The 12,911-nt window shown below is 47.3% G+C and overlaps 1 long non-coding RNA gene across 3 annotated transcripts in view; it reads right to left on the bottom strand.

The window, feature by feature from the left end:
• Positions 1-8,575, bottom strand: part of LOC131915177 (uncharacterized) — a 31,245-nt gene extending 22,670 nt beyond the window's left edge. For all 3 annotated transcript variants that reach the window (XR_009380280.1, XR_009380282.1, XR_009380281.1), the window contains exons 1-2: positions 8,416-8,575; positions 6,156-6,442 (exon numbers count right to left, since the gene is read on the bottom strand). This is a non-coding gene — a long non-coding RNA (uncharacterized LOC131915177). The remainder of the gene's footprint in view (positions 1-6,155; positions 6,443-8,415) is intronic.
• Between the last annotated feature and the right edge of the window lie 4,336 nt (positions 8,576-12,911).

Here is a 12,911-nt window from a genome sequence, read left to right as displayed (position 1 = left end):
TTTGAAACAAGGCTTCTCACTGCACCCATAGCTCACAGATTTGACTAGAGTGGCTGGACAGTAAAGCTCAGAGAGACTCCTATTTCCACCTCCTCAGGGCCAGGGTTACAGTTGTATACCATGGTGCAGGCCTTTTTATGCTGGGGATTGGACTCATGTTTCTGCAGCAGGCACTCTAGTGACGCAGCAATCTCCCCAACCCATGGCATGTGTCTTAACTTCAAATTGTGTGTGTGTGTGTGTGTGTGTATTAAAATTATCTCCTCTCCAAAAAGAAAAAAAATAACAAACATTTTTGCATTATCTTTAGTACAAAGAGGGTCATTGGTGCCACTGACTGGTGGTTTCTGTAGAAGCCCTTGATCTTGAAGACTGGAGTCCCCTCGTTTGTAAGATGATGGGACTCTGATGCAAAAACCCCTTAGGACCCTCTGGATTTTAAGACTTCTGTCATTCCTCCATCTTAGTGTTTAATTTCCTATTAAACTGGCAATTACCTCCTACATAGTATCAAATATATTTCTATTTTGGATATTTCTCTGGGTTCATCACTTTAAAAAGTCTCTGCTCCACATCTTGCTGGACTGCTTTGTCTAAAACCCATATTTTAATTTTTAAAGCAATTTATCCTTTATAACTCTTTTTCACATCCCATAAAAATGACGGATGAGGGAAGGTAGATAAAACTACAGATCAATCTTAGAGTCTGATAATCTAATAAATGCTTTGAGCACCAATCTTGCAGTTTACGACCTCTTGCCAATTGATTTACGGCCCCGTAGTAAATTTTCTCTCCCACTTATCCAGTATTTATTGGAACATCTTGTTCTTCACAGACAAAGTACTGTATAAAACATCTGTCAAAACAAAAGCCAATTCAATTAAATATCTTTTATTTCCAAATTGACTCTGCTTCTCCCCAGCATCCAGATTGCAAAACAACACACCATGTTCCGTCCAACCTCCTGGAAGGCTTAGGAGCATAAAATATACTTGAAATGCATTGAAGAAAAAGAAAAACATTAATCTGAATGGAGTGATAGATCCCTACTAACTCCACATGGAGGGCTGGCTCTGCTCACGTCAGTGCAGCCCACCCAGTGTTCTGTTCTCTTCCTCAGCGATGGCTCTGGTACTCATCCCCCCTCACACACCCCACAGCTCAGATTTTCTTCAGAAACAGTCTTTACTTGGTAGTAATTGGCTTTGTTATGCACTCAGGCATGTTACTGCCAGCTCTCCTCGTTGTGACGTCCATACTCACTTACGGAATGGACATTCTAGTCCATACAATGACAATAAATGTGTGTGCAGTTTCATTAGGCATCTTGAACTATTAAAAATCACAAAGGGGTGCATCTGTCCACTGCCATCTTTGAAGGAACCACCAAGCAAATGTAAACTGAGAAGATTTTCACCCATTTGTACCCTGTTTTTCCTCCTCTAGAGTCCTACCTAATTCTCTTTGTATTTTGTTTGTTTGTTCATTCAATTTAATTAATCTCTGCTCTGGTCTTAGCTGTTTCTTCCATCTACTGCTTTTGGGGTTGGATTGCTCTTGTTTGTCTGATGCCCGGATATGCATCTGCATCATTAGGTTGTTTGTTTGAGATCTCTCCACCTTTTTTTTTTTTCAATGTAGGCATTTAGAGCTGTAAGCTTTCTTCTTAGAATGTCCTCATTGTCTTTCATAAGTCTGGATATTTTCTCTAAGAACTGTAGAGGTGAGAGAGAGCTCAGGCGAGTCCCCGCCCCTCATATTTTTAACATTTCTTTTGTGTAAGAGTGAGAAATGCTCAGATTAGTATCTCTGACCCCTCTTTTTCACCTTCAAACCTCCAAGATTTGCTTTGAAGGTCATTTTCTGGAAGCTGTGATGTTTGGCTTAGGGAATCCTGACTCACAACATTCCCAGACATTTTTTCAAGTTCAAGGTTCCAATTTTGTGGTTGTTGCTAAACATTCTCCAAATGTAACACGGATGAATGGCATATTGGAAGCATATGTGCGCTTGCCTCCACATTCACGTCATTTCTGATATCACTGGGAATTACAAGTGTAGGGAGGTGGAGTACAAGTCGGGGGACCTGAGCAGTAGAGACAAATGATAAATGTATCCCAGGAGATGTCTCTAGGATACTTGATGGTAAAGTTGCTCATCCTAAGGGGATGAAAGCAGCAGATGCTCATCCTAAGGGGATAAGAGATTCTGCTGAAGGACATCAAGAGTGCATGAGCTATTTTCTCTTCTTTTTAAAACGTAATTCTTTATTGGTTCTTTGGAAATTTCACATCATACACCCCAGTCTTGCTCACCTCCCAGTTCTCCGAATCCTTCCCTCACTCCTCCAGCTTCCCCCAACAGCCCCCTCCTATTCAATTAAAAACAACACACACACACACACACACACACACACACACACACACACACACACCACCTCAGTCCCCTGTCTTTCCAACACTCCTTTATTCATCTGAGTGGCGTTAGTTGCTGTGGTGTGTCATGCAGTATACCCTTTTGTCCAATCAGTCCCACCCACAAAATGGCCATTGCAACGAGTCATTGGTCTGATTCAAGTCTTCTGGCACATCACCATCACTGGACCTCACCAAAACTCTCAGACATCCTGCTGTTGCCCCAAGTCATGGTAATCCTATGGTTATCGCTCCACAGGACCAGTCCCTTCACCCACCCCAGCAGGTCACAGATTTGGTAGATGTTAGGGTGGGCCAATCAAAGGTCCAGGATGTGGGGTTGGGTGGCAGCTGAGCTGGTTGGTCCAGGCCACTGGGACTGTCCCCCTCAGGCGAGGTGTCGAGCCAGCTCTCCCAGGCCTGTGCCATAGGGGCCAGCTCTTCCTTGCCTGCCTGTTGTGGAGTGGGGTCATCTCTACCAAGTGTGGGGATCATCTCTACCGAGTGTGAGGGCCAGCTCTTCCATGGAGGGGGGGCAGGGCCAGCTCTCCTGCTCTGAGCTATTTTCTTATCCATATATGAAAAATCTCATTTTCCTAGAAAGTTTTAGAAACGGTGTTAAGTGAAGATTCACGGCGACTGTGGCTTCCGTGGCTTTTTTCACCTGGATGTAACCCTTCGATTGTGACTTTCCCACATTCACAGTGAGTGGGCTGGAATGGACAGCTTTCATCAACAGAATTTCAAACTTGTCCCTTCTGGATCTTCTACATAAGTTTACATCTTGATAGTCGAAGAAAAAAAAGAAGGAAAAATCTAGGTTATACTAATAATGGAGTGACATTTTGAGATTGATTGAGTTTTGCCATCAGTGGCCTGGCTTCTCCTAGCTCCTTTACATATTAAGACTGTTCTACAAAACTCAGCCAGAGATGGCCCAAAGTGTTTTTTTTTTAAACATAAAAAAAAAATGTGTGTGTGTGTGTGTGTGTGTGTGTGCCCGCATGTGCATGAGAGCTTGTGTGCCCTTGAGCACATTCACATGCATGTATGTGGAGGGGAGAGGGTAACTTGCAGTGATTGGCTCCGTCTTTCCACCGTGTGGGTTCTGGGGATGGAACCCAGGTTGGCAGCAAAGTGCCTCCCTACCCACTGGCCTCCAAAGTGGAGTTTTTAATCTTACAGATGACTCATGGACAGCTGTACCCAAGACCCTGGCTCCTGCTGTGGCCTCGGCTGCATGCACCAGCAGCTCCCCTGCCCCTCCCTGCCCCTGCCCGGGTCTTCCCAGAAAAACGCACTGGCATTCGGTGTTTGTTGGGTGAACTATGCAGACAAGTCAGGCTCTGCACACCTCAGTGTCCTTATCAGTAAGATCCAGCTTGTGGAGATAAGACTTCCAGAGCTTCCAGAGCGAAGGATTAGCTTTGGTTACTGCTCTATGGGACACTGGAGGAAGTCAGCATGTGCCCTAACTACAAGACCTGTCTAACCCTTTCAACCCCGGGACCAAGGCTTGAATGCCAAGATGCGAGGTCGGAGGCTCACTGTGAAGGCAGCCAGAGCAGGGAAGGCCACAAGATGGCGGTGAACTACACCAAAGAGGGCTTGGGAAGCACCCTCCCTGCAGCTCTGGCTAAATGCAGAGCTTTAGTGGGGGCGAGACAGAACCTACCCTGCCTCCACGGAGTTAGTGGGTTGGGGTACTTTTTTTCCCCTCCTATCTCCCTCTCCTCTCTCCTTTCTTGCTCCTCCTTTTCTTTTTCCTCTCTTCCCACTTCCCTCCGTGGGATCTCATGTAGCCCAGGCTCATCTCAAATTCACCATGTAACTTAGGATAACCTTGGACCTCTGACTCTCAGGATTCACACCTGGTTAATGCAGTACTGGGGATCAAACCCAGGGATTCAGGGATGCTCGGCAAGTGCTCTGTCAGCTAGGCTACACACCAGCCCTCTCCACCCCATTCCTCACGTGTCCCATTCTGCTCTCTGCATGTACTGCCTTCTCTCTGCCCTGGGACTTCAGGCCGTGTCTCTCTTCATGTCTCCCTGTCCTATGTCCCCACTCACTCCTTAGCCTGGTTCTTGAGTTCACAGTCCTACTTGATTAAACTTGGTTCATGGGACTATGGCTGAACCAGCCCAGGCCACTAATGTACCAAGAGCAGAGAGAATCCGCTTAGCTGGCAGATTCTTAATGTCTCAGTGTAGATGCCTCAGTTTCTTCGAGTCATGACCAATGGGGATGGACAAATCCTAGAAAACTCCGTCTCTAATGTTCCTGCAGGTTTGGTAACTCAGAAAGTGATGATCAAACTCTCAACATGAAAGGTACCATGTGGGTGTGCATGGTCCCAGCTTGTTCTCTAATCAGCCTTTGAAATCCACACTACAAGTACCCTGGTCTCGTTACTCAGGTTAAAGAATGCCCGGAGACCATGTTTGAGTTGCAACAGGGATCTGAATGGTTTATGTTCTAGCTCTCATGCTATCCAGCTTCCACAGGGCACACAATGCTTCTTTTTTTTCCCCTTTCTTGCTTCTGTTCCTTCCTCCCTCCTCCCTTCCTTCCTCCTTCTCTCCCTCCCTCCCTCCCTCCTTCCCTCCTTCCCTCCCTCCCTCCCGCCCTGCTTGCCTGCCTGCCTTGCTTGCTTTCATGCTGGGCTTTTCTGGCCTCTAATCCATCCAAAGCCTTGTTCCTTCAAGTGACATTTCAGGCCTTCCTCATCCAGGGGCCAGTCGGCCCTCAGTCACTTGATTCCTGTGCTGTACCCCTCCCCTGTCCCTGACTTCTCTCCCACTGTTGGCCTCAGGCTGGAGACCTTGGTTCTATCTCCACCAAAGATCTCTGCATCTGGAAGAGGTGACTCAAACGGCTCTTTTTCCATTAGGTTCTGCAGGATGAGACCCCATGTCTGTCCGGGGCTCCTGCAACATTGAGATCTATACAGGTGTCACTGCTCATCTGAAGGGCCAGGTTTCAGCTCTTCCTCTCATGACTCCTGGCACTCCATGGGCCTGGGAGTCTGCCTTTCCATTCAGTGGACAGGCTAAAAATGCCTAGTCATATGTAGACAGTTAATTGGGTCATAGTGAGTTCTAACCACTTGCTTGCTTGGGCCTTATTGTTGGCATGTTGACCCATCAGCGAATAAACACGGGGAGTTGGCTGACAACCCCTGGCAGATCCCGCTTTGGCAAAGTTACCAAATATTTAATCTCTGCTGCTTGCCTTACCTCCTGTCATCATGCCTTTGTGAGCCTAGTGACCTGATCCTTATCTTTGGACTCTGCTCCAAAACCTGCTTGCAGAGACTCCGTTCACTCCGGTGTGGTGTAACTCACCTATGGTGTTCTTCTTGGGCAGTACAACCTGTTCTAACTGGAACGGAGCCCAAGAAGGATGGAGGCATGCATCCTTAGGCAAGGGGCGCTTTGCAAAGTTTCTCAAAATGACCCCACGCTCTCCCAAGTTCAGGCTCATCTTGACTCTCTGTTATTCCCTAAGGGAGACTTTTCTGCAGAGAGCTCTTGTGACGGGGTGGGGGTTGGGCCTCTGGCTGTGAAAGTTCCTGTCCCAGCTGATAAGAACATCTGTCAGCTCCAAAGAAGGGGCTGCCCTCTAACCTGCCCTCTTTTCTTCTCCCCTTACCTCCTGGACCGCTCCTGCCCAGTCTCCTCTCCTCTTCCTTTGTCTTCTCCAACAAAGGGCTTCTTTCAGGCCCCGCCCCTTCTCACCTGTCATTTGCCTTTCTCTGAGCTCGTCCATTCTCATGGCTTCATTAACACCTCCTTGTAGATGACCTCTACAGCCATGACCCTTTCCCGTGCCCCAGACGACAGTTTCAGTCACGGACAGGACATCTCCCCTCCTATACCCTGCCGGCCCCTCCACCTCGGAGGCCTCTGGCTCTTTCACTCTCTGCAAGGCGGCTTGCTCTTCTGGGTGTTCGCGTCTCTGTAGGGCTCCTGTCTTGTTTCCAGATGTTTCCAGCTAGACACTTGGACTCCATCCCGTGTTTGCTCTGTGTGGGGACGCAAGCTTGGTCTCAGGGCAAGAAGGATGGAGAGAGCCATCAAGAGAACGTCGGGAACTCACTCCAAAGAAGAGACATCTCAGCAGCTCAAGGCAAGCAGGAGAGTGATGTGTGGGCTGCGATGCCCAGCAGCCTTTGGGCTTCCAGTAGAGTTCTGGGTTAGTCTGGCTGTCTCCCGCGCCCCCCCCCCCCGCCACCGTATTGCCACTGTGGAACACCCCTCTCCCCCTGTATTGCCACCGTGTAGTTTCATGAACTGTTCATCATAGCTAGATCACCACCGTGGTCTCCTCTGTTTCTTTGGTTGTGAGTCTCTGTCCATCACTACCTCCCCCGCCTCCCACACAACTACTACTCTCACCAGGTTACACTAACTCTTTTTTTTCTTTTTCTTTTCTTTTTCTTTTTCTTTTTTTTCCTGTCCTGGATCTTGCTTGCTCTGTAGACCAGGCTGACCTCGAACTCACAGAGATCCGCCTGGCTCTGCCTCCCGAGTGCTGGGACTAAAGGCATGTGCGCCATTGCCGCCCGGCACACTAGCTCTTAAGAAAACAAAAATTCATCTGGTGCCCTATCTTGCCTGTTGGGCATGATCTCTCAACACCATGGTTAGAACGTAGCATCAGGCTCACTCTGCTGGACTCAAAAACTGCTGCTAATCGCTGCACGACCTTAGGCAAGCTGTTGAACCTTGGTGCCTCATCTGCAAAATGAGGCTGCTGTTGTGAGGACAGAATGAATTAACAAGGGTGCAAATTCTAACCAACACCCAGGAAGTGGTAGCTATTATTATCACTGACCTGGTGGATTTGGGGCTCTGTGTTCCTCTGAGGCTGGCTCACAGGCCTCGGGGAGTTCTTCCCACTTGGTGATGAACCCTCACCAAGGACACTTCGGTTTCTCAGGTTACCAGCTCCGGCCCAGCTGTCAGGGCCACCTTAGTTCCCTTACCTACCCTGCACTGACTGTATCTTGGGTGCCCCAGCTCCTGGTCACCCTCTCTCATTAGACCTTGGATCACAGACAGAATAGAGGATGTTAAATACATTTCTTCAGAGCTCTTTCCTCCCGGAATATACTGCTCTTCTTTCAAGCAGGTAAAGACACAGGGCAGCTAAAATCGGCAGCATCCAACAGGACTGTCTACTTGAGAACAATCTCCTGCATGCTTTCTGTTCTCTCTCTGGCCTTTTCCTGCAGAGAACCAACTAGCAGACATTTAAGGTGGTATAGGCCACATGCCCATAACTCATTTCTGCAAAAGCCGTTCCCTGTCCTGAGGTGGCTATGGAGCTCCTGAAGAACTTTCCAGAATCTCCCGATGGGGTCACACTGAGCTCATGGCTGCAGTTTGCAGCAGACAAGACGCACTGCCCAGAGGTGGGCGTCCCTGACTTTTCCTCTAACGATCAGTCCGAGCCTTTGCTGCAGGGACTTGGGATCACCTCAGCAAAGGTTCAAGTGGCCCGGGGTACTCAGGTGAATGAGCCCCCAGGTCTGAACAGCTTTGTTCCTGAGATCAGCCAGAGCGAGGGAGGATGAGACCCAGGGGGCTGGAGCCGTTTAAGAAAAAGAAAAGCAGATTTCCCCCTCATCCCCTTCTTCCTCCCTAACCCGTAGCACGTTCACATGACCCTCAGCCCTTGTCCCAGAGGTAAATAAATACACATTTTATAACCACCTTGGACAGATTTTTGTTATTAAGGAAGGAAATTAAAAGTCTCTTAAGTGTAGATAATGTGGAGCTTGCTGGACAAATTGACAATAGCCAGGAAATCTGAAACACAGGGGTGCACCCTCCTCTGCTGGAGTATCTGCTGTGAGCTCTATCGCCTAGCGTCAGGGCGTGGCAAGGTAGCCCGGAAAGTCCTAGCAGCAGACTGGGGGGTATCTCTGTAGGAATCACATCTGTGGTCATTTGGTGTCACCAAGTATCCATTTGGTCATTGTGAGGTTCTTACCTGCTTTTAACCTGTGTCCCTCTGTTTGTGTTTTGAGGGGCGTCAGGCGGGAAGGGCAGCAAGAATCCCACCCATGAGTCCCAGATGACCCTCTCTTAATGGGATCCGCCTTTCACGGAGAGAGAAACATTTCTGTCTGGGGACTGTCCCGCTTGCTGGCCTCTCTAACCCCGCTGGCTGTCACCGGGGGAGTAATTATGATGTAAATGGGTGGGTGCTGGAGAGAAGGTGGACCGTTTGCCCTCCCCCAGCACTTGAGGACAATGAAAGGTGACTTTGTTTATTTATTGAGCTATTATGGCTTAGTGCTAAGAGGAGCTCCTGCCAAGAACGAAACCGCCATTTTTTTTTTTTTTTTTTTGATTATATCTTTAAGCACAAATTGCTTTGTTACTGGTCAATATTTGTGGGGGGAAAAAAATCCAGCAAAAGCCACATTCGTTTGATATTGCATACATTTTTCCTGTATCTCACTGGGTATGCCGAAAGTAAATCCCTTCTCCGATATTTCCCACATCTGGTCTTAATATTACGAAGTCTTTGTCTCATGTACTTTTGATAGACAACATCTTTGTGGAGCATTTTGTTATTAGACTCTATGAAATGTTGATATTAATCTGAGCTGCCCTGATCTTCACGGAACACGAGGCTAGTCGGAAACTATCCTTGGAAGCATCTTTGGGGGAGGAGTATGTGGGGATCAAGAGACGTATTTTGACATCCTTCCAAGAGCGTTTGACTGTGTTTCGTGGGAACGCTGCATGCGTTTAACCCAGAGGACCTCCAGGCAAGGTTGCTGCTTGATCCAATTCTCCCCAACCAATGTCTGCTGCCCTCCATGTCAGGAGCCTTGGAAGGGAAAAGGACGGATGTCAGGTTTACCCCCTCCACTCTGGGACAAGAAATTGAAGCTCTGTGCGTAGAGTGCCTAGCTATTTCCAAGGGACCGTCAATCCTTTCTGGAGCTGAGTGGACTTAAAAGCTGAAGCTGGAGAGGTGGCTTGTCACAGGGGCACGGGAACCTGAGCTGGGTGGCTAGCACCCACATAAAGCTTGGTGTGGTAGTGTGTGCCTGTAATCCCAGCACCAGGAGGGAGAGACAGGAGGATCACTTGGGCTTTTTAGCCTAGGCAGTCAAACTGATGAGCTCCAGGTTCAGTGAGAGACCCTGTCGCAAAACAATAACATGAAGAGTCACTGAGGAAAAACACTCAACACCAACCAACGTCTGCCTCCACACAGATGTCCACACACACACAGATGTCCACACAGACACACACACAGACACACACTTGTGCATGCATTCAGGCATACACAGACACCTGAGTTTTCCTAGATTGCCCACTTTTTTTTTTTTTTTTTTTTTTTGAGACAAGATTTCTCTGTCCAACAGCTCTGGCTGTGCTGGATCTCATTCTGTAGACCAGACTGGCCTAGAACTCACAGAGATCCTCCTGCCTCTGCCTCCCGAGTGCTGGGATTAAAGGTGTGCACCACCACACCTGGCTTTAGAATGCCCGTTCTTAAAAAGGCTGGCCCATATTGCTCTCTGAGGATATGCTATTCCCTAGATTTGGCCAGGCCTAATTACAAAGGGCCTTAATGGAGCTCCAGGCCAACGGAAGGTCCTGTCTCAAAGTGGTCATGAGGAATGACAGCTTAAGTTGTTCTCTGATCTACACGTGTGTGTGCACATGTACACATGCATACTTATGAACACACGCAGATATACATACACAGTTTAAGAGGAACCAAGTCCAGCATGTCAAGAAGCTCAGGGATTAGTCCTGTGTTGTCCTCTGCAGACTGGGTCCCCAGACCTGCCCTTCCTCCACAGCACCTGCTGCTTGCTTTTGAATTAAGCCTCATCAAATTCTCCTTGGAATGAAACTCAAATCAAGATGCTCTCTTCTTAAAGGAGAAAAGTTCACTGAAGAAGAAAATTAAATTGAAATGTATATAGGTGACATGTGTCAGCCAGTCTCATAAACGAAGGTAAGATTAGAAGCTGCATTTCCAGACATGCTTTGGAGGTACCTCCAAAGAGGAAAAGATCTTTTAATCCCAAGAATGAGCAATCATCTGCTTCCAAGGTTATAACGTTACAGGGTGCTCTCAGAGATGCAGCGCACTGGTCCTCCTTGTTTCAATTCTACATATGGATAGGAGGCATTCTGAGATGTGTGGTTGAAATAGGGGGTGATGTATAGAACAGGCTGTGTAGTATGCTCTGAGGTTAAAAACTGAAAAGAAGTACTGTAGGGAAGCATAGAAATATCCCAAAGGATAAAAGCTGGCAAGGTTGTATCAGGGCTGATGAGCCAGGTGGCCCAGGTCCAGAGTAGAAGGATGTACTTTCTACTGTAAAGTCTTTTTTCTCTTTTGAAATGTATACCGTGTACTTCCATCATCAGTTCAAGAAATTAGCTAAAACCAACCACACACTGAGTCCTCTATTTATTCTGTGTAGTCTTTTGAAACTCTGCTAAGTTTCTCTCTCTCTCTCTCTCTCTCTCTCTCTCTCTCTCTCTCTCTCTCTCTCTCTCTGTGTGTATGTGTGCGTGGTGTGTGTGTGTGTGTGTGTGTGTGTGTGTGTGTGTGTGTGTGTGTGTCTTTCCCTCCGTCCCTCCTTTCCTATTTCCCCCCTATCTTTCAGACAGGGTCTCATGTAGTCCGGGCTAGCCTCCAACTCTGTGTATAGTTGAGGATGATCTCTAACTTCTGATTCCTCTGCTTCTATCTTCCGAGTGCTGGGATTGCAGATGAGCACCAGCACTCCAGGTTCCTGTGATGCTGGGGATGTAACCCAGGGCTTTGTGAATGAATACCAGGTAAGCGCTCTATTGAAGGAGCTACACCTCTAGCTCGGGAACTCAACTTTGTAAAATAAGGCAAAACCTAAGGACTTACAGAAGCATGCATCCTCTTCTCTAGATCTATTCTGATCGGTCACCATCAGTCAGAACAAATGCATCTCATATTTTGATTTTTTTTAAAAAGTAAAATCTCTCATAAGTCTATCCCAACTTCCCTTTTATTTAAGCAGCCTGGACTCAGAAAAGGGCCCACAGCATGCCAGGTCTCAAAAATAGTTTCGAATTTGGGCTGGTGGCTTCTACAAACACGCTCCAAGTGTGGCAAGAGTCAGTCTCCATCATTTGGGGTCCATCTGCTGAGAGACAAGCTTGCTTATAGATAGCTGTGCTCAGACAGAGCTAGCACTGGAGAACAGGGTTGAAATATGTGTCTAAATGATAAAATAAATGAACGTGACTTTTTAAAACTGTCATGGGGAGAAGGGAACGGAGGTGAAGGAAAACTGCCCTCATAATCCTTCAATATTCCATATATAATTGCCGACGGACTCAGGTCTTCCCAAAGGTTAGCACACACAGGCTACTTTTTAGTGGCATGTCTTTGTCATTAAATAAATAATAACTTGGAGGAAATGATTTCACCTCAGAGTTTAAATTCCTCGGCGACTGTCTCATTTTCTTCTGTAGATCCCTAGGGAACTCCTGGGAAGTGGAGCCAATGCATTTCCTAGGTTCGTCAGAGGGGGGCGGACTTGGTTTGTATCTTCTGGCGCTGCTCTCTTGGGACCAGTAAATAGGGAGAGGGCCAGAAAGCACAGAACCTGGCTGTTCATGTCTCATTCCTGTTCAGCCCCTACTGCTTCAGACAAGCCAGAGAACACTTGTGATTTGTATTTTTCTCACCTGTATAATGGGATTTCTGATACTGAGTGGGAAGGGCTACTGTGGTATGCCTTAACGGCCTGCAATCAGCTCCCAGAAGAACCTTTGTCCCCTTTGTGGAGAGCTCAGTGGCTGGGGATCACGGTTCCCATGCTGGCTGCAGTCTTTAGTTTGATCCAAGCTCTCTGGGTGAGTCTTCCAGCATCAGCTTCAACTCCCACGGAAACGGAAACGCTTAATGAAGCATCCATCGAGCCCCCAGAGGGCCTTCGTTACCTGTCAGACGGCTTTCTCAGAGGGCCTAGAGCTTTCTTTACTTTTAGAAAAGCCTGTGCAATTTCACAGTCTCTCAATAGCCCAGCAAACACGCCTGGACTATGGGGAGAACAGAGAAGTTTAAAAACAACTTTCCTGTTTAAAAAAAAAAAAAAAAAAGCAGAATGGATAAATGGATTTTCCTTTTGCAATTCTCTTGGAAATCTCAGAATTAAAATAGCAAGCTCTCCCACTCCCGACTACCTGGAGATTCTTGAGAGAGTTGCTAAGGTGTGTCTGCCTGCATTTAAAAACTGACCTGGTATTGTCTGTAAATGAAAAAAACATCTGAGAGACTCTGGGGATTAAAGCAGCTTTTTTAGAATTTTCTGCAAGTTTATCTTTCCTTTACCCTCCAGGCAAGAGTGAAAGAATAGAAGATGGCCGATGTTTCCCTTCCTTCTGTAAATCAAAACCGTGGGAATGCTTCCTCCTAACTTAATATAGCGCTGTCTCCTCAAATCTATCTCCGATTTTGTTCAA

This window comes from Peromyscus eremicus, chromosome 7 (genome assembly GCF_949786415.1).
Source record: "Peromyscus eremicus chromosome 7, PerEre_H2_v1, whole genome shotgun sequence".
Classification (NCBI taxonomy): Eukaryota; Metazoa; Chordata; class Mammalia; order Rodentia; family Cricetidae; genus Peromyscus; species Peromyscus eremicus.
The sequence above is the reverse complement of the archived record's forward strand: the minus strand, read 5'-3'. Positions and strand labels throughout refer to the sequence as shown.